Here is a 21,075-nt window from a genome sequence, read left to right as displayed (position 1 = left end):
GGGTGTGCCATCAATTATATATATGCTATTTACTCTTTATTATTATCATGCAAATGGTAGCATAGTATGTAACTGCTCTGCACTTAGCCTTTCTTCACTTAATGGTATATATTTTTGGGAGATCATGGAATGACAGTGGTTTTGCACAGAAGTTATGGTCAGAGCTTCTGCTTACCCTAAACTGGTCACCACTGGATCCCACAGGCAAGAGACTTAGAGTTCCCTATTTTCAAGGTCAGTCAACTAGATGTGACTAGCTCCTCTAGATTTGATCAGGCAGGATTCGTTAACTCATATTCATCCTCCGCCTCATCTCTAGTAATGCTCTGCACGTTTGAATCTGCAAAATGGATCAAGCCTTTGGCTCCATGTAAAAGAATGGCCTGTTCAGAAACTCTGCATTTCTTCACTCCTGTCTGTAAGGGTGAAGAAGTGACTTTTCAGGGTCAGTACTTTTTTTCTGTACCCTAAGACCAAACCTTCCCAATTTTCAACTTCTCTATCCACACTGATGTTAACAATAAAATGAGAAGCAAACTGTGCAAGAAACAAAAGGTCTTAGAATTCAGAGGATCAGCCGTCACCCAACTGGAATTTATTCAGGGAACGAAGCCTGAATATTTATGCAAATTGCCTAGTAATCATAGAAATATTCAGGAACCACTTCACTGTAAAGATGTTTTTTCCAATGCCTGGTTAACATGGTGCATCCAGAATTGCTGTCTGTATGCTATCGGTGGAGTTAAGGGTAGGAGGAGGATGTGGGGATGAAAAGTGTTCTTGTGGTTTTAATATTCATGTGTGTGGTTTCTTGACCCTTTAGACAGATGTGTGACAACAGATTAATCCAATAAATATGCAGTTTGAGCAAGATGGTTTGTGTGAGGTTATGGAGACTAATTCTGGGAATTGCCCTCCTTGGGTTACTGTGCCTTTTTAAAGTGAGACTTCCATGGTTTTAAAGTTCTGACTTCTACCTCCAAATAAATTGCCCTCATACCAAATGCATTGAAATATGTCTTCCCCTTCCTGCCCTGGAAGGCCCTCTCAGGATTTCAGGTGGCGCCACTGCAAAGACAAATTGAGTCCCATCCTAGGGTCTTGACAAGGACGACTCTAGCTATGCATATGATGCAGCACAGGCAGCAGGGAGCGGGCTACTTGGCTCTCCTTCATTGTTCAGAGCTGCTGTCATTGCCAGGGGCCTGGCTTGGCATCGAGGCCAGATGGACTGCTAGCACGGGCCTGGGCAGGTCATGTGGTGTCAATTCCAGCCTCATGGAAGTCGGAGTAATTCCTTTACTGCAGCCACATCTCCAGGGCTGGAAGGAGGCCTCTGAGGGTTAGCATAGTCGCAGGGCAGGCTGGACAGCCGCTGCTTCTCGGTCCTGCTGTGTGTCTGGGTTTCAGATTCAGTAAAAACACTCTGATTAATATTAACTGACAGAAGGCCCACCCTGGCATTGTACACAGTTACAAAAGAAATGCAAAATTCTTACCTTTAAATACATACAGAGACTAGAGGTAGGCAAAATGTCCTCTGGGGGCCCATTTCAAAGAGGAGGCAAAGTATAATTAGTGTAGCCATGCTCAGCTCACATGTTAAAGCTGTACGCTCTCACTCACAGCTGAAAGGTAACTCTTATCCCACGATCTATTTGCTAAGTGAGCCCTCTCACCAAAATAGTTCCAAAGGGAAACTTCAACTCATCCCCTTTCTTAAATCCTTTAGTTCCCAGTGAATAAAATCTGAATTCATTATACTTAATAGGTGGCCATTGCCCTTTGGTGAACATCTTTCTTTATACCCTTAAATAAGGTGAGTGTGATTTCCTCTGGCCAAGTTTGAGCAGTAATGAAATTCTTCCTGTTATTCTCCCTGTGAAGTGTCCTGTGCCTCAGGGATGTGATTTGCTTTGAGCCTGCACTCATTTAACTGCCAGATGTGCAAATTGCCTGGAGTATTTTCAGTGGCATTTGCTTGTACTCACAGCCTTGAACATTTGTATTGACATCAAGCTGAGGGGCCAGAAGGCTTTTAAGCACTTTCTGAGATTCTGGCAGACTACCCTATTGGCCTGTCTTCAGGAGGATCCTACGGAGAAGGTGGAGAAGGGTTTACTGGTTAAGGGCAGTGGTTCTCGGGGTACACTACACCTGAGTTTAATTCCTGGTTTGGCCCTTTACGTGACTATGTGACTATGAGTAATTTTCTAAACCTCTCTGATCCTCAGTAGGCTCATCTGTAAAATGGGAATAAGAACAATAAGGTCTGTCTTAGAGGGTGATCATGTGGGCTAATGAGATGGATGATGTATTTAAAGTACTTGACACAGCGCTGGGCTCAGCATGATGTCTCATACTAAGCAGTAATTGTTGTTATTGGTGTTGTGGTTATTTTTCCTGCTAATCCCAATTTTTGTGCTGACCTTTAAATTCCTTGCAATAAGGGAGTCCCTTAATTTTTGACAGTTGCATATAACCCTAAGCTACATGATTTTCCTCGGTCTGAGAAACACAGGACCTAGTGAATAAAAGGGCCTTGGTTGATACATGCTTTCCATCCTGGCTTTAAATGTTTTGTTTTGTTTTGCTATTTTTATTTCCCTAGAGTGTTTTTCTAAAGGGTCCCTGTTATGTAGGCCTAGAAGTAGAGGTCAAGGTGAAATGTTTGTGATTTCTCACTTCATTGTTTATCTTACTGCAGGCACCAACATAGTTACATAGTTTTGGACACTTGGTAGCCATCTGTTCTGATGATTTACCCTTCAGGCCTCTTTTAAAACACATACACACACACGCACACGCACATGCACGCACGCACACACACACACCCCTTTATGGAGGCAATTAGCCTCAACTTTGATTTGACTTGTGCTATTGAGTAAATTACTTAATCCTTGCAAGTCTTAATTTCCTCATCTGTAAAATGGGAATAGCCACAGAATGTGCCTCCATGTGTTGCTGGTGCATCAGTGGCACATATGGCTGGTTAGCCTTGGAATTGCAGGAGTAGTCACCACCAGCCAGGTTCCCACATGGAATGGCTTGCCCCATGTGAGGGACTTCCGGCTTCAGTGAGAGGAGAACTGAGAAACCTACAAACACTAATTTGCTCTCTTCTCCAGCTCACACTCAGACTTGCCTGGAGGTGATGACAGGAGAAAGGATGCACAGATACACCCAGAGAAAGCTCCAAGGGGAGTCTAGGAGAAAAGCAAACCCTCTGTGCCTTTGAAACAGATTTGTCCCTATGAGAACCTCATCTCCAAGTAATGTATCTTTTTAGTCTGATGCTAATCAGAGGCACCATCTGGTTCAGTGTAAACTGCTTTAGGATCCACATTGCTTGCGATTTCTCTTCAACTTTCCAAAACAAACAGAGAGAGAGATTGACACAGAGAGAGAGAGAGAGACAGACAGACAGACAGACACACACACACACACACACACACACACACACACACACACACACACCTGGCAGAGATTTGGAAACTCAATGTTTATTTTCAGCTGCTGGGTTTTTTCATTGGGTACCTTATCGAGAAGCTGTTGTTTGAGCAAAGCATCCAGTTTCCCTTATATCAAAGCGTAGCTTCCTTCTTCCCTCTCATCTGATGCCCACAGTATCTGGAGCTGCTGGGTCCTCGATTTGCAGTGTACAGGGGGCTCGGCAATGGTTAGGGGAAAGAGGGATGGAAATAATTGTGCCTGTATCTTTTCTATCGTTATATCATTGCAGCACTGGGCTGGGAATAAACAATACGCTGACTCTAGCAGTTACTACTTTTTTTTTTTTCTTTTCAACTTTTAGGTTCAGGGGGGTACATGTGCAGGTTTGTTACATGAACTAATTTCATGTCAGGGGTTTCATGTACAGATAATTTTGTCACCCAGGTAATAAGCATAGTACCCAATAAGTAGTTTTTTGATCCTTACCCTCCTCCCACCCTCCACCCTCAAGTAGGCTCCAGTGTTTATTGTTCCTTTCTTTGCATCCATGTGGACTCAGTGTTTAGCTCTCATTTATACCTGAGAGCATGCAGCATTTGGTTTTCTGCTCCTGTGTTAATTTGCTTGGAATAATGGCTTCATCCATTATGGATGGAATCCACTGATTCCAGCTTCATCAGTGTTGCTGCAAAGTATATGATTTTAATCTCTTTTATGGCTGTATAGTATTCCATCATGTATATGTACCACATTTTCTTTATCCAGTCCACTATCACCAATGTGCATTTAGGTTGAGTCCATGTCTTTGCTATTGTGAATAAAGTGTGATTACACGTTTATGCATGTTTATGTCTTTATGGTAGAACAATTTATCTTCCTTTGGGTATATACCCAGTAATGGGATTCCTGGGTCGAGTGGTAGTTCTGTTTTAAGTTCTCTGAGGAATCTCAAAACTGTTTTTCATGATGGCTGAACTAATTTACGTTCCTTCCAGCAGTGTGTCATCCCCTTTTCACCAAAACCTCACCAGCATCTGTTAATTTTTGACTTACTTATTTATTTTTTTGAGACTGAGTTTGACTCTTGTCACTCAGGCTGGAGTGCAATGGTGTGATCTCTGCTTACTATAACCCCTGCCCCCGAGTTCAAGCGATTCTCCTACCTCAGCCTCCCAAGTAGCTGGGACTACAGGCTTGTACCACCATGTCTGGCTAACTCTTACCATTTTTAGTGGAGACAGGGTTTCACCATGCTGACCAGGCTGGTCTCAAACTCCTGACCTCAAGTGATCTACCTGCCTCAGTCTCCCAAAGTGCTAGATTTACAGGCATGAGCCACTGCATGCAGTTTGAGCAAGTTGGTTTGCTAGCCAATTTCTGACTTTTTAATAATAGCCATTTTAACTGGTGACAGGGTATATCTCATTGTGGTTTTGATTTGCATATCTCTAATGACTAGTGACACTGAGCATTTCTTCATATGCTTCTTGGTCACATGTATGTCTTTTAAGAAGTGTCTGTTCATGTCTTTTGCCCCCTTTTTAATGGAGTTGTTTTTGCTTGTTAATTTGTTTAAGTTCATTACAGATTCTGGATATTAGACCTTTGTGAGATGCATCATTTGTAAATACTTTCTCCCATTCTGTAGGTTGTCTACTCTGTTGATAGTTGCTTTTGTTCTTTAGTTTAATTAGGCCCCACTTGCCAATTTTTGATTTTATTTTAGCAGTTATTACTTTAGTGATCTTATGTAACATCTCAGGGCCTCAGGTTCCATGTCTGAAAATATGTTAAGAATGTGGGGAGTTGTGGAGGGGATGGCATGGGGAGAAACGCCAGATATAGGTGAGGGGGAGGAAGGCAGCAAATCACACTGCCACGTGTGTACCTATGCAACAATCTTTCATGTTCTTCACATGTACCCCAAAACCTAAAATGCAATGAAAAATTAAATTAAATAAAAAAGAATGTGAATAGGACTGTCACCATTAGAATAAGAGACTCTTGATTCAGGATATTGTTATTTTAGATCGTGGCTTGACTGCATACTAGCTGTGTTCCTTTGAACAAGTAACCTCTTTGAGCTGTGGCTTTTCTAGATACAGAAATGTGAAAACTTATGAAAAACAACTAGCGGAGTGCCGGAGACAAAGTTGCTGCTTATTAAAATGCATCTATTATATCTATCGCATAACAGTACTAACCATAATAGTAATGACATCAACTACAACTTAAAGGGAAAGACTTAACGTTTATCAGATGCTGCCTCTGTATCAGCATAAATGTATATTAAGTTTTTACAAAAACTCCAATGGCCTAGAAAGTTAACTAATTTTCATTCCAATGAGAACAAATATTACACAATGTATTAGTGTATTAATATTTTGGACTATATGATGCTAGGGTTACAAATTAATCTCCAAATCTCAGTGGTTTGATAATGGAAAGGTTTATTTATGTCTCTCCTTTGCAAAGTCTGATGAAGGTCGTATGCCTTTTGTCCCTCTTGAAGTTGTGCCAGCTGGTGCGTGTGGCCTCATAGCAGGGAAGATAAGAAGGGAGGTAAGGAGCACAGAGGCTCTTAATGTCCTTGGGCTGGAAGTGACACCTGCCAGTTCCACCCACAGTCCATTAGCCAGAACACATCTCATGTGCTAACGCCAGAGAATCTGGGATGTAAACGAAGCACATGCACTATTTGAGAGTGCTGTCTCTGCAGCTCACAGGTAGAAAGTGCTAAAGCCGATTCTGAGTACAAGTCATTTGAATAACAGAACCCATCTTTTTCTCACTATACTGTGCTTTATTCTTATGAGGACTAAAAAGGAGAAAATGGTGGTGTATTGACCTGGTAATTCTTCCTTCTCCATGTGAGAACAAATGCCTTGCCACCCCTCCTGAAGGATTTTGTTTACTTCCATTCCTCCTTCCCAACCCCTGTTCCAAATGCCAGGCTATATATGAGCTCTGACCGGTGTGCATAGGGGCCCTTGCCTGGGAAGGGGGTGAGGCTCTTGCTGCCAGTGGTTGCTGTGTCGCTTGTGGCTTCTTAGAGTACAGCTTCCCTGCAGCAAGCCGGGGTGTTAGCAGGCTATCCAAGACTTGAGATGTTGACATGAGGCTTTGCCTCTGAGACTGTTCAGAAGGAAAAGGCTGTTAGGAAAACAAAGCCTCTATCTCTCAGGGTGTGCTCTAGCCTCACAGTGGGGCTGTCATTTCTCCTTGCACGTTACATGCCCTTGCAAAATTCAGTTCATTGCATGTATTCCTGGAATACCTTCTACTGCCTCCTATTCCCTACCCCAAGCCCCAGCCATGCTCAACAGGCAACCCCTACTCATCCTTTTAAGAACCAAAGTAGACCTCAAGCCTGCAGTATGTCCTCCCTGATGTCTCAGGAATTTTGGCTCAATTCTATTCAACACTTACTCAGTCCTTGGGGAAGCAATGTGGTTACAACTGTGGCAAGTTTGCAAACTTCTGCACCATGATCTCTGTGCAAAGAAAACGAAGCTGCTGCTTTTTGTTTGTTTTTAATCTAATTCAGTCTTCTTTTTGAGTTTCTACTTTGTGCTGTGACAACTTAAAATTTTCAGTAGACGATATCTATGGCTCTAGATTTAACCAGTCTTTCCAACTCAAAACAGTGCCCTCTCTCCCAGGGACTCAAATAGGAAGGGGAAGAAAGGCACATGTTTTGGCTTTTCCCTCAGTTTATCTAAAATGACTCCCAATGGGACTTTAGCCCCATAGGGCATGTTGGTACACACACATCTTGTGGCTTTGGGTCTCAACGCCAGGTGAAGGGGCAGCTGACCCTTCCCCTCCATCCTGTCTCCTTCCTTTCCAAGGAGACTGTCTTCATCTCTGCCCCTGGGGCTATAGAAACAGAATGGCTGCCGGGGTACCTGATGAATGCGGAAAGATGTGAAAGTAGAGGTTGAATACATTGCAGATATTACCCCAGTTCCCAAAGGGGGCGAGACAATGAGTCTAACCTCAAAGCTTAGATGTCCCTGAGGAGTTTGTTAAAATTGCAGAATCCTGAACCCTACCCCAAAGATTCTGATTCTGAATATCTGGTGAGAGGGCCAGGGATGTGCATGGTGTCAGCCCACCAAGGGGCTTTGGATGCAGGTGGCCCTTGACCCCTCTTAAATGGGAAGCCCAGCTCTAGTAACCTGAGGAGGGAAAGGAAATCAGTGCGGGCAGGGACATGGCTCCCCCATTGCAGAGTGCAAACTAGCGTCATGACACTTGACGTATCATTCTAGCATTCTATGTTTATGTGACTGTCTATACTGATGGAATGAGCTCCTTAAGGATAAGGGAAGGTATAAGTTTTGTTTTATTTATGTTCCACATCTGCACATATGTTTATGTGCCTGGTCTTACTGATACCAGCTCTCAGAGGCTGATCTGTGGACCTTGGTAGTAAAATTCACCATTATTCAATGGTCAGTCTCCCATTAAGAAAAGAAAGAACAGACCTCTGTTACACAAGCTGGAGCAGTCCTGGCCATTAATTCAAAATACATTTTATTATTGATCTACATAAGACCTGTTTTTATTTATTTGCATATTCTTTATTTTTAAAAACAAATAAAGCATCCATGTACTCACCACACAAAACAAAAGCTAGGAAGTTAACAATCACTTACATGTGACCACATGACTGCCTTTCCCCACATAAGGTAACTACATTCTTGAGTCTTTTTGTTTGTTTTTAGAGACAGGGTCTTCCTCTGTCACTCAGGCTGAAGCACAGTGGCACAATCAGAGCTCATTGTAACCTTGAGATCCTGGACTCAAACAATACTCCTGCTTCAGCTTCTGAGTAGCTAGGACTACAGGCACATGCCACCACATCTGGTGAATTTTTTAAAAAAAATGTGTAGCGATAGGGTCTCCTATGTTCACCAGGCTGGTCTCAAACTCCTGGGCTTAAGTGATCCGTCTGCCTTGGCCTCCCAAAGCCCTGAGGAGTTTGTTAAAATTGCAAAATCCTGCAATTTACAAGTATGAGCCGTTGTGTCCAGCCTCTTGAATCTTCTGTTAATCATTCTATTGCTTTCCTTTTCATGCAGTTGTATTGCATTTCTATACATTTCTAGTGTTTTAGTTATTTTAACTTTATCAAAAGTGTACTGCGCTGTCAATAATTTGAGGGAATTTATTTTTTCACTTAATATTAAACTAAGAATCATCCATATTACTGACTGCTGGAGTTCATTGTTTTGATGACTGTAGAAAATTCCATTGTGTGAATAGGCCATAATTTGTTCATTCCTGCTTTCAATTTCAAGCATTTGGGTTGTTTCAGTGTTTCTTCTATTGTAATCACTGCTGCTAAAAACATTCTTGTACAAGTCTCTTGTTGTAAATGTTCAAGAGTCTCCTTTGGGAATAGAACTACTGGTAGATTTGCTTGGCCATAAGGGATCAGAATTTTTAGGAGATAGTGTACACTCTTTCCAAAAGTGGTTGTACCAATTTACACACCCACCAGCAATGCAGAAGTTGTCCTGTGTAGCCACAGTCTCCTCAACACTGGATATTGCCCCACTTCGTAATCCTTGCCACTAAAATGGGCTTAGACTGTGTCATCACTGTCATGAGTTGCATTTCCCTGATCACCAGTAATACTGAAAATCTTTTCTTCTCTTTCTTTGCCACTTGTGTTTTGTTTGTTTGTTTGTTTTGATACATTTATTTATGTCTTTTGTCTATTTTTCTATCGGATTGGTTTTATTTTTCTTATTGATCTATAGGATATTTAATATATTCTTTCTACTTATATTTTCCTGATTTAATGTATCATGAGTATCTTCTCCCAGTTTACACCTTGTCTTTTTATTTAAGATGCATTTTCGTGAGCAAAAGTTCTTAATTTTAATACAATCAAATCAATCATTTTGTTAGTTAGATTTTTGTGTGTGCCCTAAGAAGTCTTTCTCAATCCCCAAGTCTAAAAGATGTTCATTATTTTTATTAAGAATTCTATAATTTTAGTTTTGATACACAAATCCTGAATCTATCTACAGAGTTTATGTTTTATATATAGTGTGAGTGGAAATCTGATGTTGTCTTTCAGTTTTGTTTTTTTCCCATTTGACCACACATCTTTCCCAGCTTCATCTGCGGAACAGTTTCTCCTTTCTCCATGCCAGTATCATTTTGCATTTTCAGTACATTGCTCTTTTCTAGAGGCCGTGGGCTGAGTTGCTGTAGTCTAGATTCAGTCGCTAGTGCTGAGGATAGGGTTGCTGTAGACTGGATTCAATCTCTGGTCCACAATGTGCAGTCCTCAGTGTTATTGCTCTGAGGATTAGGAAAATGGGATAGCGTCTTCTCCTCCAGACAAGCCCTAAATTAGCCTCCAGTGGGATGTTAGCATCCTGAGGATTATGTGCCAAGTCATAGCACTTACCTTCTCTAGGCTTGCACTTTTTCAATGACAAAAGAAATAATTTTCCTTATGGTAAGAAATTGCTTGGGCTCATAGAGCTACCTTCTTTTAGTTTCTTTGTGTATCTGATGTAAAAATAGCATTGAATTGAGAGTGAGGAGTCCTGATCATACTAACAACAATAATATGAGAAGTTGCAACAGCAGCTGATATTTATTGACTGCTTATTAAGCACTGGCACTGTGCTAAACAGTAGGTACATTATCTTATTTAGTGCACAGTTGTGAGATCTTGGGCAAGTCCCTCAACCTCTGTAGAACAACTGTTAATGATGAGCCTGAACAAGATTTTATAGCATTCCACCAACAATGAAAATCTAATGATTTAAAAAAATCATTCTCTGATTCACAGTGATCGTAATTCTGAATCTTTTTCACATAGTATAATTTAGTGCCTTAAAAATCCTCCTCTTCCCATTGAAAATTATTCTCCCAATACAGTATTGAGAAGTATTGAGAAGAATTCCCCAGTATGTCTCAGCATTCTGCCTGAGCTGTGGGTAAAGGATAAGGCCATTTCATAGAACCTTAAATGAATGGAGGGTAATTGCATGATGCATTCGAGGTTCCACAACTGGTCATTAGCAATGCTTCACGTGCTGGAGCCAGTTTCATTTCTTCAAGAAAGTACCATTGATTTTGAGGACAAGCTTCTTCTCATCAGAGCATTTAGAGGCATCAAAGATCTTCAAGTGAGGAGCCCATTTTGCCTGTTTCAACTGCAGTGTTACAAAGCCATAGCCAGCACCAAAATATCCCTTCCTCACTGGAGATCTGAGAAGGGGCTCTGCCTCACATCTCTCTTCCCGTTCTGATGTGATGGATTGCAGACTTCATTCTCAGAAGGAAACCTTCAGATCCAGAATCAGAGAAGACAGTGATTTAATGTGCTGCAGAACAATTCCAAGAGAGATTTATGAAAGTGTCTGTTGGGGTTGGGGTGCACTGAAGTTTAAAAAACTGGCATAAAATCAAGGGAAAAAAATTCCCTCTTGAACTTTTAGAAATACTTAGAATAGCAGCTTTCAATGGCAGTATGAACTACAATTTAATTGGGGGAGAAAAAAAATTCCAGGTCACTTCTTTAATGGCAATGTAAATACACTCAGTAAACTCTTCTGTGAGTGTATATGTAGTTTACCTCATCAAAAATAGAGAACAACAAAATCACTCTCTTCCCATACCTTTCAATCTACATTCCATGGGATTCTTTTTTAGTTTTGGAATGAGTTGCATTAACAGAAGCATGCTTAATTAGGGCATTTATATAAATCTTTATAAGGTTGTACATTTACTCCAAAATGTTGTTTTTACTGTGAAATTGCAATCATGAATGATTTCCATTAGGCTGAGGCAGGGTTTTAGAATGTTGATATGGTTTGGCTGTGTCCCCACTCAAATGTCATCTTGAATTGGAGCTCCCATAATTCCCATGTGTTTTGGGTGGGGCCCGGTGGGAGATAATTGAATTATGGGGGTGTATTCTCCCATACTGTTCTCACAGTAGTGAATAAATCTCATGAAATCTGATGGTTTTATAAGGGGAAACCACTTTTGTTTGTTTCTCATCCCCTCTTGCCTGCTACCATGTAAGACATGCCTTCTGTCTTTTGCCATGATTGTGAAGCTTCCCCAGCCATGTGAAACTGTGAGTCCATTAAACCTCTTTTTCTTTATAAATTACTAAGTCTTGGGTATGTCTTTATCAGCAGTGTGAAAATGGGCTAATACAAGTGTCCTGAGACTTTTGTGTTGATCTGTTTGAATTTGATTTTGCTGGGTTATTTTTCCCCAACATCTTCATAGGATAGAAAAAAAAAATCAGTGTGCAGAAATTACAAGAATTCCTATACGTCAATAACAGACTTAATGAGAGCTAAATCAAGAATGAACTGCCATTTGCAATAGCTACAAAGAGAATAAAATACCTAGGAATACAACTAACAAAGAATGTAAAGGACCTCTTCAAGGAGAACTGCAAACCACTGCTCAAGGAAATAAGAGAGGAACTAAGAAATAAGATGGAGAAACATTCCATGCTCATGGTTAGGAAGAATCAATATCATGAAAATGGCCATACTGCCCAAAGTAATTTATAAATTCAATGCTATCCCCATCGAGCTATCTATGACCCTCTTCACAGAACTGGAAAAAAACCACCTTAAACTTCATATAGAACCAAAAGAGAGCCCGCATAGCCAAGTCAATTCTAAGCAAAAAGAACAAAGTTGGAGGCATCACACTACCTCACTTCAAACTATGCTACAAGGCTATAGTATTCAAAACAGCATGGTACTGGTACCAAAACAGAGATATAGGCCAATGGAACAGAACAGAGGCCTCAGAGGCAACACCACACGTCTACAGCCATCTGATCTTTGACAGACCTCACAGAAACAAGCAATGGGGAAAGGATTCCCTGTTTAATAAATGGTGTTGGGAAAACTGGCTAGCCATGTGCAGAAAGCAGAAACTGGACCCCTTCTTGACACCTTACACTAAAATTAGCTCCAGATGGATTAAAGCCTTAAACATAAGACTTAACACCATAAAAACCCTAGAAAAAAACCTAGGCAAAACCATTCAGGACATAAACATAGGCAAGGACTTCATGACTAAAACACCAGAAGCATTGGCAACAAAAGCCAAAATAGACAAATGGGAACTTATTAAACTCCAGAGCTTCTGCACAGCAAAAAAAAAAAAAAAAAAAAACAATCATTAGAGTGAACTGGCAACCAACAAAATGGGAAAAAATTTTGCAATCTACCCATCTGACAAAGGGCTAATATCCAGAATGTACAAAGAACTAAAACAGACTTAAAAGAAAAAAGCAAACCCATTCAAAAGTGGGCAAAGGATATGAACAGAAACTTTTCAAAAGAAGACATATATGAGACCAACAAACATATGAAAAAATGCTCATCATCACGGGTTATTGGAGAAATGCAAATCAAAACCACATTGAGATACCATCTCATGCCAGTTAGAATGGCGATCATTAAAACATCCAGAGACAACAGATGCTGGCGAGGATGTGGAGAAATAGGAACACTTTTATATTGTTGGTGGAAGTGTAAATTAGTTCAACCATTGTGAAAGACAGTGGCTGACCTAATTTACACTTCCACCAACAATGGAAGGACCTAGAAATTCCTCAAGGACCTAGAAATAGAAATTCCATTTGACCCAGCAATCCCATTACTGGGTATATATCCGAAGGATTATAAATCTTTCTGTTATAAAGACAACCATACACATGTATGTTCATTGCAGCACTGTTTACAATAGCAAAGACCTGGAACCATCCCAAATGCCCATTGATAATAGACTGGACAGGGAAAATGTGGCACATATACACCATGGAATACTATGCAGCCATAAAAAATGATGCGTTCATGTCCTTTGTAGGGACATGGATGAACCTGAAAACCATCATTCTCAGCAAACTGACACAAGAACAGAAAAACAAACACCGCATGTTCTCACTCATAGGTGGGTGTTGAACAATGAGAACACATGGACACAGTGAGGGGAGCATCACACACTGGGATCTGTTTGGGGGGACTAGGGGAGGGACAGTGGGGGGTAGGGAGTTGGGGAGGGATAACATGAGGACAAATACCACATATAGGTAATGGGGATGGAGGCAGCAAACCACATTGCCATGTATGTACCTATGCAACAGTCCTGTGTGTTTTTCACATGTACCCTATACATGTACATGTACATATATTGTACCCTTGTACAATATATCTATAAGAATTATAAATATGATAATTTATGGGTTTTTATGTTTATAAATAACCCTACAAGAGTGACTATTACCAGAATTCAGTGGAAGCAGGGCTCTTGGAACATTGGGGACAGTTTTATGGAGAAGGCAGGATGTCAGCTGAACATGAAAGGCCAGTATATGTGACAGGGTGCTCTCTGGACAACAGTCTGTGGGAGATTTTGGAGTGTCTGACCTGCAAGACCCCTGCTTCTCAACCTCAAGAGCACTTGGGATTCTTCCTTGCCTCACAGGCTCTGTTGCTAAGGGAGGCCTCGGACCACACCGAGACTTCTACCTGGCATGATTCTGGAGATATTGGTCCAGAGATGAGAAAAATGGCATTCATTCTTTATTAAAGTTAGGATTATTATAATATTGTGAGTTGATTGCAAGACATTTGGAAATGTATAAAATGTCCGTGATCTCATTACTTAGAGGAAATCATTGTTCTTCCTCTCTTTGTATCATATATGTGATATGATTTGTATCATATCATACATATATGGGCTCACTCTGTGGCCCAGTCTAGAGTACAGTGGTGTGATCATGGCTCACTGCACCCTTGACCTCCTGGGCTGAAGCAGTCCTCACACCTCAGGCTCCTAAATACCTAGGAATACAGGTGCACATCCCCATGGCTAGCTAATTTTAGAATATGTTTTGTAGAGACAGGGTCTCACTGCGTTGCCCAGGCTGGTCTTGAACTCCTAGCCTCAAGCGATTCTTCCACTTCAGTCTCCCAAAGTGTTGGGATTACAAATGTGAGCCACAACACTTAGCCTGTATCATATATTTTATATATTTGGGATCTTGTTTTATGTGTTCTATAATCTGATTTCTTTTCTGAGAATTATTAGGAACATTTTCCCATTCTATTTTTAAGGACTTCACAAGACTTTTCATCGGACACTGGCTGTAGTCAATTAAACGGTTTGGCTCTGTGTCCCCAACCAAGTCTCACCTTGAATTATAATAACCCCCACATGTCAAGGATGAGACCAGGTAAAGATAATCAAATCATGGCGGCAGTTTCCCCCATGCTGTTCTTGTGATAGTGAGTGAATTCTCATGAGATCTGATAGTTTTGTAAGAGGCTTCCCCTTTGCTTGGCACTCGTTCTTACTCTGACCTGCCACGCTGTGAAGAAGGTGCTTGTCTCCCCTTTGCCTTCCACCATTGATTGTAAGTTTCCTGCGGCCTCCTCAGCAATGCAGAACTGTGAGTCAATTAAATCTCTTTCCTTTATAAATTACCCAGTATCAGGTATTTCTTTATAGCAGCATGAGAATGAACTAATACAGTCAATTTCAGTATTTTCCTCTTTGAGGACATTTAGCTTTATTTCATTGTACGCTAGAAAAACTTCCTGGAATTCATAGCCTTAATAGACAAATCATTTTCCTGATTGCTCATTATTTGTTTACCATTGGACATGAATCTAACCAAACCTTACCAGTGTTTGTCCAGGTTTTGACTCTCCTCCTCCCTCCTTTTCACACATATGCATACACACACACACACACACACACACACACACACACACACACACACGATTTTCATTCCTCTCTGTGTGATAGGCTCAGCATGGAGCAGACTTTGTTGTCCTTGAGTTAAGGAGTTGGAGTGACATGATCCAATTTGGGAGGGACATGTTTTCACTACTCCACTGTTATCCTTGATGGCAGGGGGTGTGTCTGTGTGTGGACGTTCTCTGTAATACCAAGCACTTAAATGCAACCACACTGAGAGCCCTCATTAGCCCTAGGCAGCCAAAGTAGATTTGCTGAGTGTGCCACCATCCAGGCTGGAGAGACTGCCCACACAGAACCAGACGCCACAGTGGAGAGAGGATCCAGTTATCCAAAGGCAAATGAGACTCTAATTACAGCTTTAGCTAAAGAGTGAGAAATTATTTGAGGAGAGACTTCCCATATCTGGTGTAGGCACAACACAGGACAGTTGTTCAGTACAAGGGACTGGATCAAGTCCTGATTTTGCTATCTTACTTGGGATACTTCACCTCTGGAAGCATCCGATTCTTCATCTGTGAAATGGAAACAATATAGAAGGTTGACCTCACTGGTTTACTCTGAGCCTTGAATGAGACGTTGCTGGTGAGAGACACACAGAGGCCTGGTCCTTAGTAAGCACTCATAAACCAAGTTTCAGCATCAATAACTATTACTAGTGTTACTATTATTTGTAGTCATCTGGTAGCATCATAGAAGGTACAACTGGAAGTCAGGAGAGCTGGAGTCTCGGCTCTGTAGTTTCCTGTATATTCTAACTTAGAGGATGAATTCATCCCTCCATCTCATTTTCCTCATTTCTCAAATGAGAAGCTTGAACAAGGGGATAAGTGAGCACATATTTCCCCCTGAGGTTTGTGGACCTAAACTCACTGTAACCAAGGGTTCAGAGTTTGAGTTACTCTGTGCAGCACCACTCAGCTGGTGGGAAACTGGCTCCTCAGTTACTATTTCTGGAGTTCTTACTTACACACAGAAGTACATTGTGCTGAGAATCATATATCATTGCCTTGGTGAATCCTCCCATCAACCCTGTCTTATAGGGGCTGTTGTGGTCACCTCTTTGCAGGTGCTAAAGTTGAGACTTAGATCGGAAGCTGAGATTTAAACATAGGCTAACATCCATACTAAATGGTCTCTGTGTCCACAGTGTTCAGTCATGACTAGTAATATTATTGTGCTCATAAATGTTTGTCGGGCTGCATGTGAGGCTTTGGAAGAACTGGGATCGAGAGGACACTCAGCAGTGTGCTCATACTGCACTCTTCTCTTTCACTCAGTCCTTTCAAAATTGCAGACATGAAAGTCAGGAAGTCGACACCTGTCAGACCTTGGGGGCAGCTCCTGCTACCTCAGCCCTGTCTAACTTTCCTTCTCTGTAAATGAGACTGATAAACAGTTGCTCTTCCCTACTTGCCTGGTAATTTTGAGTTACAGGAAGGACTGTATATGTGTGTGTGCATTAAAGAATTTGCACACTGGGCATGTCGAATGTCTGAGCTGAATAGCAACCAGCTGCCCAGAGACAGTCAAATTCAGCAGTTCAGAGAAACCCTGAAGAGGCTTCACCTTGGGTGCATAACAAGCAGGCCTGCCCCGCCCCCCCCGCTTCTTAGAATAGCTCACTGTATCTATGTCTCTGTCGATCTATCAATCTATATATCCAAGAATATTTTGAGCAAAAATTCTAAGTCTAAAGAAGTATGTGGTATTTGTTTTTCTGTGCCTGGCTTATTTCGCTGAGCATAATGTGAAAAATTGATCTGGCTCTGATGAGGGATGTTGATAGTGGGGGAGGCTATGTGTTGGGAGTACAGGGGATGTATGGGAACTGTGTACTTTTGACTCAGTTTTGCTGTGAACCTAAAGCTGCTCTTTAAACAAGCCTACTAAAAAAAATAAAAAAAACAAATGCACTACAAACGTGGACCTGATCTGCCGTCATACCCAATACCCAATCCATTTTACAGAGGATGCAAAAAAGGCTCTGAAAGAAGTAGCTCTTCTAAGGCTACTGAGTAGAAGAATTAGGATAGAGCCCTGGTTCTGCTTTTTCTGCCCACATACCAATTCACATACCAATTGTTAGCACCAGAAGCATGGCCCTCTCCCTCCCTGACTTAAAGGGTACACGTCAGTGCCTTAGGGAGGTGGTGGTAGGGCTTCAGTTTCACTGCTTGTGCCGGTGGTGGGTGGTGGTGCCTGTGGTTGGGGGACCTTCTCTGCCATTGCTGGCTCTCTGTCATCACTGTGTCTGTGACTGTGAGCCATTGGTGGTGCTGTCCAATGGCTCACATTGGCTCATCGCTGCGACAGTGGGATAATTTCATAGGGTCAGCTCTAGAGGAACTCACAAGGTGATTAGGTGGTGGCTGAGGTTCAAGTGGGTTGAGGCTTCCTGCCCCACCAGCTTCCGGTTATGCAGGTCTAGCTGTCTCCCTATCTGTCTCTGTCTGTCTCTCGTTTGTTCTGTCTCCCACCCCACCCCACCCCCACATCATCCCATGCACCCTTCTTTAAATCTTCTGCTTCACCGCATCCCTGTAGGAACTCCCCCTTTCCCCTTGTTCTCTTCTCATGCCTGAACAGCTTGCATTGGCTTCACACATCAGCCAGTTCCCATGCAGGCAGTTCACCCAGTCCCCTCAGACTCCAGATGTGGCAACCAACTGTGGCCCTGTAGAGAGAGAGAGTAGGCTGCAGGAATTCATCCCATTGGATTTGCCCTTCCAGGAAGAGCTCTAACCAGTTTTCTTTGTGGTTCACTGAAGAAGTAAGGCACACCTTGCCAAGGTGAGCCTTACTTTTTCTCAGACCCAGCATCTTCTAATTTAATTTGGGGTCATAGATTTTCCCTTTACTGTGGCTTTGGCCTTGATCCTTTTGGATCTAGCAACCCTGGCATTACTGTGCTAAGAGGTAATTGGCTCTTTTCCATCCAGCATGAGCCCAGTTTGCCCTGGTCGTTGCCACTCTCCCCTAGCTGTAAACTCTGCTCTATGACTGAGGAGGGATGGAGTCAGCTCTGATTAGAATTGTAAGTGTTAAGGATCCCCAACCCAGTAAAGGGGTGTGTGTGTGTGTGTGTGTGTGTGTGTGTGTGTGTGTGTATGTGTGTGTGTATGTGTGTGTTTAATGTGTGTTGAGTCATTCTAATAACACCTTCTCCTGGTCAGGTTTTAAAGGGTTCCCCAAAATGGATGGGAAAGTTGTCAACTTCTCTTCCCATGGTTGGTTAAAAGAATTTGGCATCCAGTAAAGTACCTCTGGGCCTTTTATGCTGGCAGCTTCTGGGCAGGTAGAGGGTTTCCTCCTTGTTCAGATTTCATTTATCAGAAGCCAAACAAATGCACTGAGAATCCATGTATTTGGGATGTCAGGGGCCTCTCCTCCTTCTCATGCTTCTCTAAGATTTTCCTTGTACTTACACAACACCGGCTGCCTGACTTCAGGCAAAGAGTGTGTGTGTTTCCTCTACATTCCCAGAAACTGAACTGGGATACATGTTTGAAGGTCAAAGGACCAGTTGCCTCCATTGAAAGAAAGTAGTCTTGTCTATTGAAGAAAACACTGCACACTAGGTTTTCACTTAATGTCATCCACAGGTTCTTGAGAACAGTGACTGTAAGTGAAACGATGTATACCAAAACCAGTGTTGCCATAGGCTAATTGATATAAACAAGAGTTAAATTCCTAACTTAAAATAATGCCTTACTTGTAAATAAAGACCAAAACACTTCTAATATTAAACATTAAAATAAATGTGAGCTATACATAACATTTAAGAATAATAAAAACAAGTAGTATCATGACTTACCTGCTTATTCCAGTTCTGGGTCCTTGTGGCTGGAGCCCATGCTGACATCTCAGGGTGCCAGGAGGAAACTAGCCTTGGAAAGGATGCCATCTTATCACAAGGTGCACTCACATATGCCTGTGTTCACTCACACTGCAGCCGTGTAGACATGCTAAATGAACGTGATGCACATGTCTTTGGGAGGTGGGAGGAAATTGGAGTACCTGGAGAAAATCAACATAGAAATGGGGAAAATGTGCAAACTCCACAGACAGTGGCCCCAGCTGGGAATTGATTTTTTTTTCCCATCAAGGTTATAACAAAACGACATTCAATAAAATGATGTTATTCAAGGATCTGCTGTACTAAGAGCTGGAAAATTTAAAACTCTAGTCCAGGAAAGCTAACAAGTGGTGTAACCTTGGAAAAACCACTTAACCTCTCTGGGCTTCATTTCACATCTGTATAATAAGGATGCTGGATCTCTGAGATCCTGTTCATCTCTGATAATCAGCCAGTCTCTTGTTGCCAGGATGGCATAGAACAAGAACCAGCAGCTTCAAGTACTATTTAAACTGCTTGAAAAGCTTTCTGTTATACTGGGCTTTGAGGGCACTGGTGTCAGCCTGACATGAAAGACACAGAAGGACTTACTGTGTTTGGATGTATTAAGGTCAGGGTATTGTCCACATAGGCCATGGTGTGTGAATCAGTGTGTCATTGAGAGCCTCGTTAAGACTGGGTCTGTGTGTCTTGACGTGGGACCTGGCACTCTACCACTTTCTGCCCTCCTTGCCCCTCGGAGGGAGCAGCAGTCAGGACATCACCCCCTTTGCAAGAGGATGTTTTTCTCCATGCAAGTGTTTGTGTGGGTCACAAAAATTTGCTTTACATTGGGTTTATCCCTGCCAATGTCCCAGATTTGCCAGAACCTCCGTCTGCAGCAGGATGCTTTGTTTTGTTTGTTGGTTTATGGGGATTTTGGACTCTGTCTCTGGGTGTGGTGGCTGGTTTTAAAATCAATTACAATCCAGGTGATGTGAGGTTCACCACAGCACTCTGCTGTCTGTTCAAAGCCTATGCTGAGAAATTAAGCAGGTCCCAGTTATGTGTCAGAAAATTTGTGGAATTTCAGGGGACTACGGTGACTTGCAAATCTTGAGAGGTGGTGGGACCTGTTTGCAAAGAGCAGACTGGCTTATATGATGGTTCAGCAGGGAAAAGAGAGAACAATTCCCTGAGCACAAGATGTGTTGCTCCCTCTTCTAGTTTATCAGGAGATAGCCACATACATCAAGAGACAGATCATGCATTTGGAGAACAAGCAGGAGAGATGGTTATTTCTTGCTCTCGTTCCAAGGAGACGGGAAACTGTGGATCTAGGCTCCTTCTTTGTGATCAGGTTCCTTGCAGCTCTTTGATCCCCTGGCCTAAAGCTGGCCAGTTACTTCTTTGTCTCTTGCCAACCTATGGGGAGAACACTAGGCAACTTCCTCTGCAGTTTTTTTTGTTTGTTTGTTTGTTTTGTTTTTTAATTTCTTGATTCATCCTGGGTATATCCTCAGAAGGCCTTGCTGCATGATTGCAGGTCTCTAGGTCCTTATTTCTATGCCTTAGGGTCATAAGTAGGGGGGCACACAGAGAGCAGGACTACCGAACTGTTTGGGAGAAATCGAACAGCCATGTAGGGCTTTGGTTCTCAACTGGATTCCAGGTTTGCTCTACCCATTCTTGCCTAGGGGATTTCATCCACTCTGCCGGCTTAATGCCATCCTGCTGCCAGCAGCAGTAAAAGTTAATTTTCAGTCTAAGTCTTTGCCTTCACCCCAAGATCTGTATCTTTAACTGGCTCTCTGATATATCAAATGCCAGACATAATAGATGAAGCCACCTTTTTGATGAAGAGAGACAACGTTTAGAACAGGTTTTTCAATTCAGTAAATGTTTATTGATTCTCTGGCGTAATCAAAACATTTTGTAGCCATTTAGAACATACAAAGATGATGAAAATATGGTGATGTCCTCAAGAAGCTTGCCTTTATTTGCAAAAT

General features: G+C 42.0%; 1 protein-coding gene across 1 annotated transcript in view; it reads left to right on the top strand.

Annotated features, from left to right (window-relative positions):
• DOCK2 (dedicator of cytokinesis 2) overlaps positions 1 to 21,075 on the top strand; it is a 427,333-nt gene that overhangs the window by 116,744 nt on the left and 289,514 nt on the right.

Source organism: Saimiri boliviensis, chromosome 20, assembly GCF_048565385.1.
Source record: "Saimiri boliviensis isolate mSaiBol1 chromosome 20, mSaiBol1.pri, whole genome shotgun sequence".
NCBI lineage: Eukaryota > Metazoa > Chordata > Mammalia > Primates > Cebidae > Saimiri > Saimiri boliviensis.
Note: the sequence above shows the minus strand (reverse complement) of the source record. Positions and strands in the feature narration are given on the sequence as shown.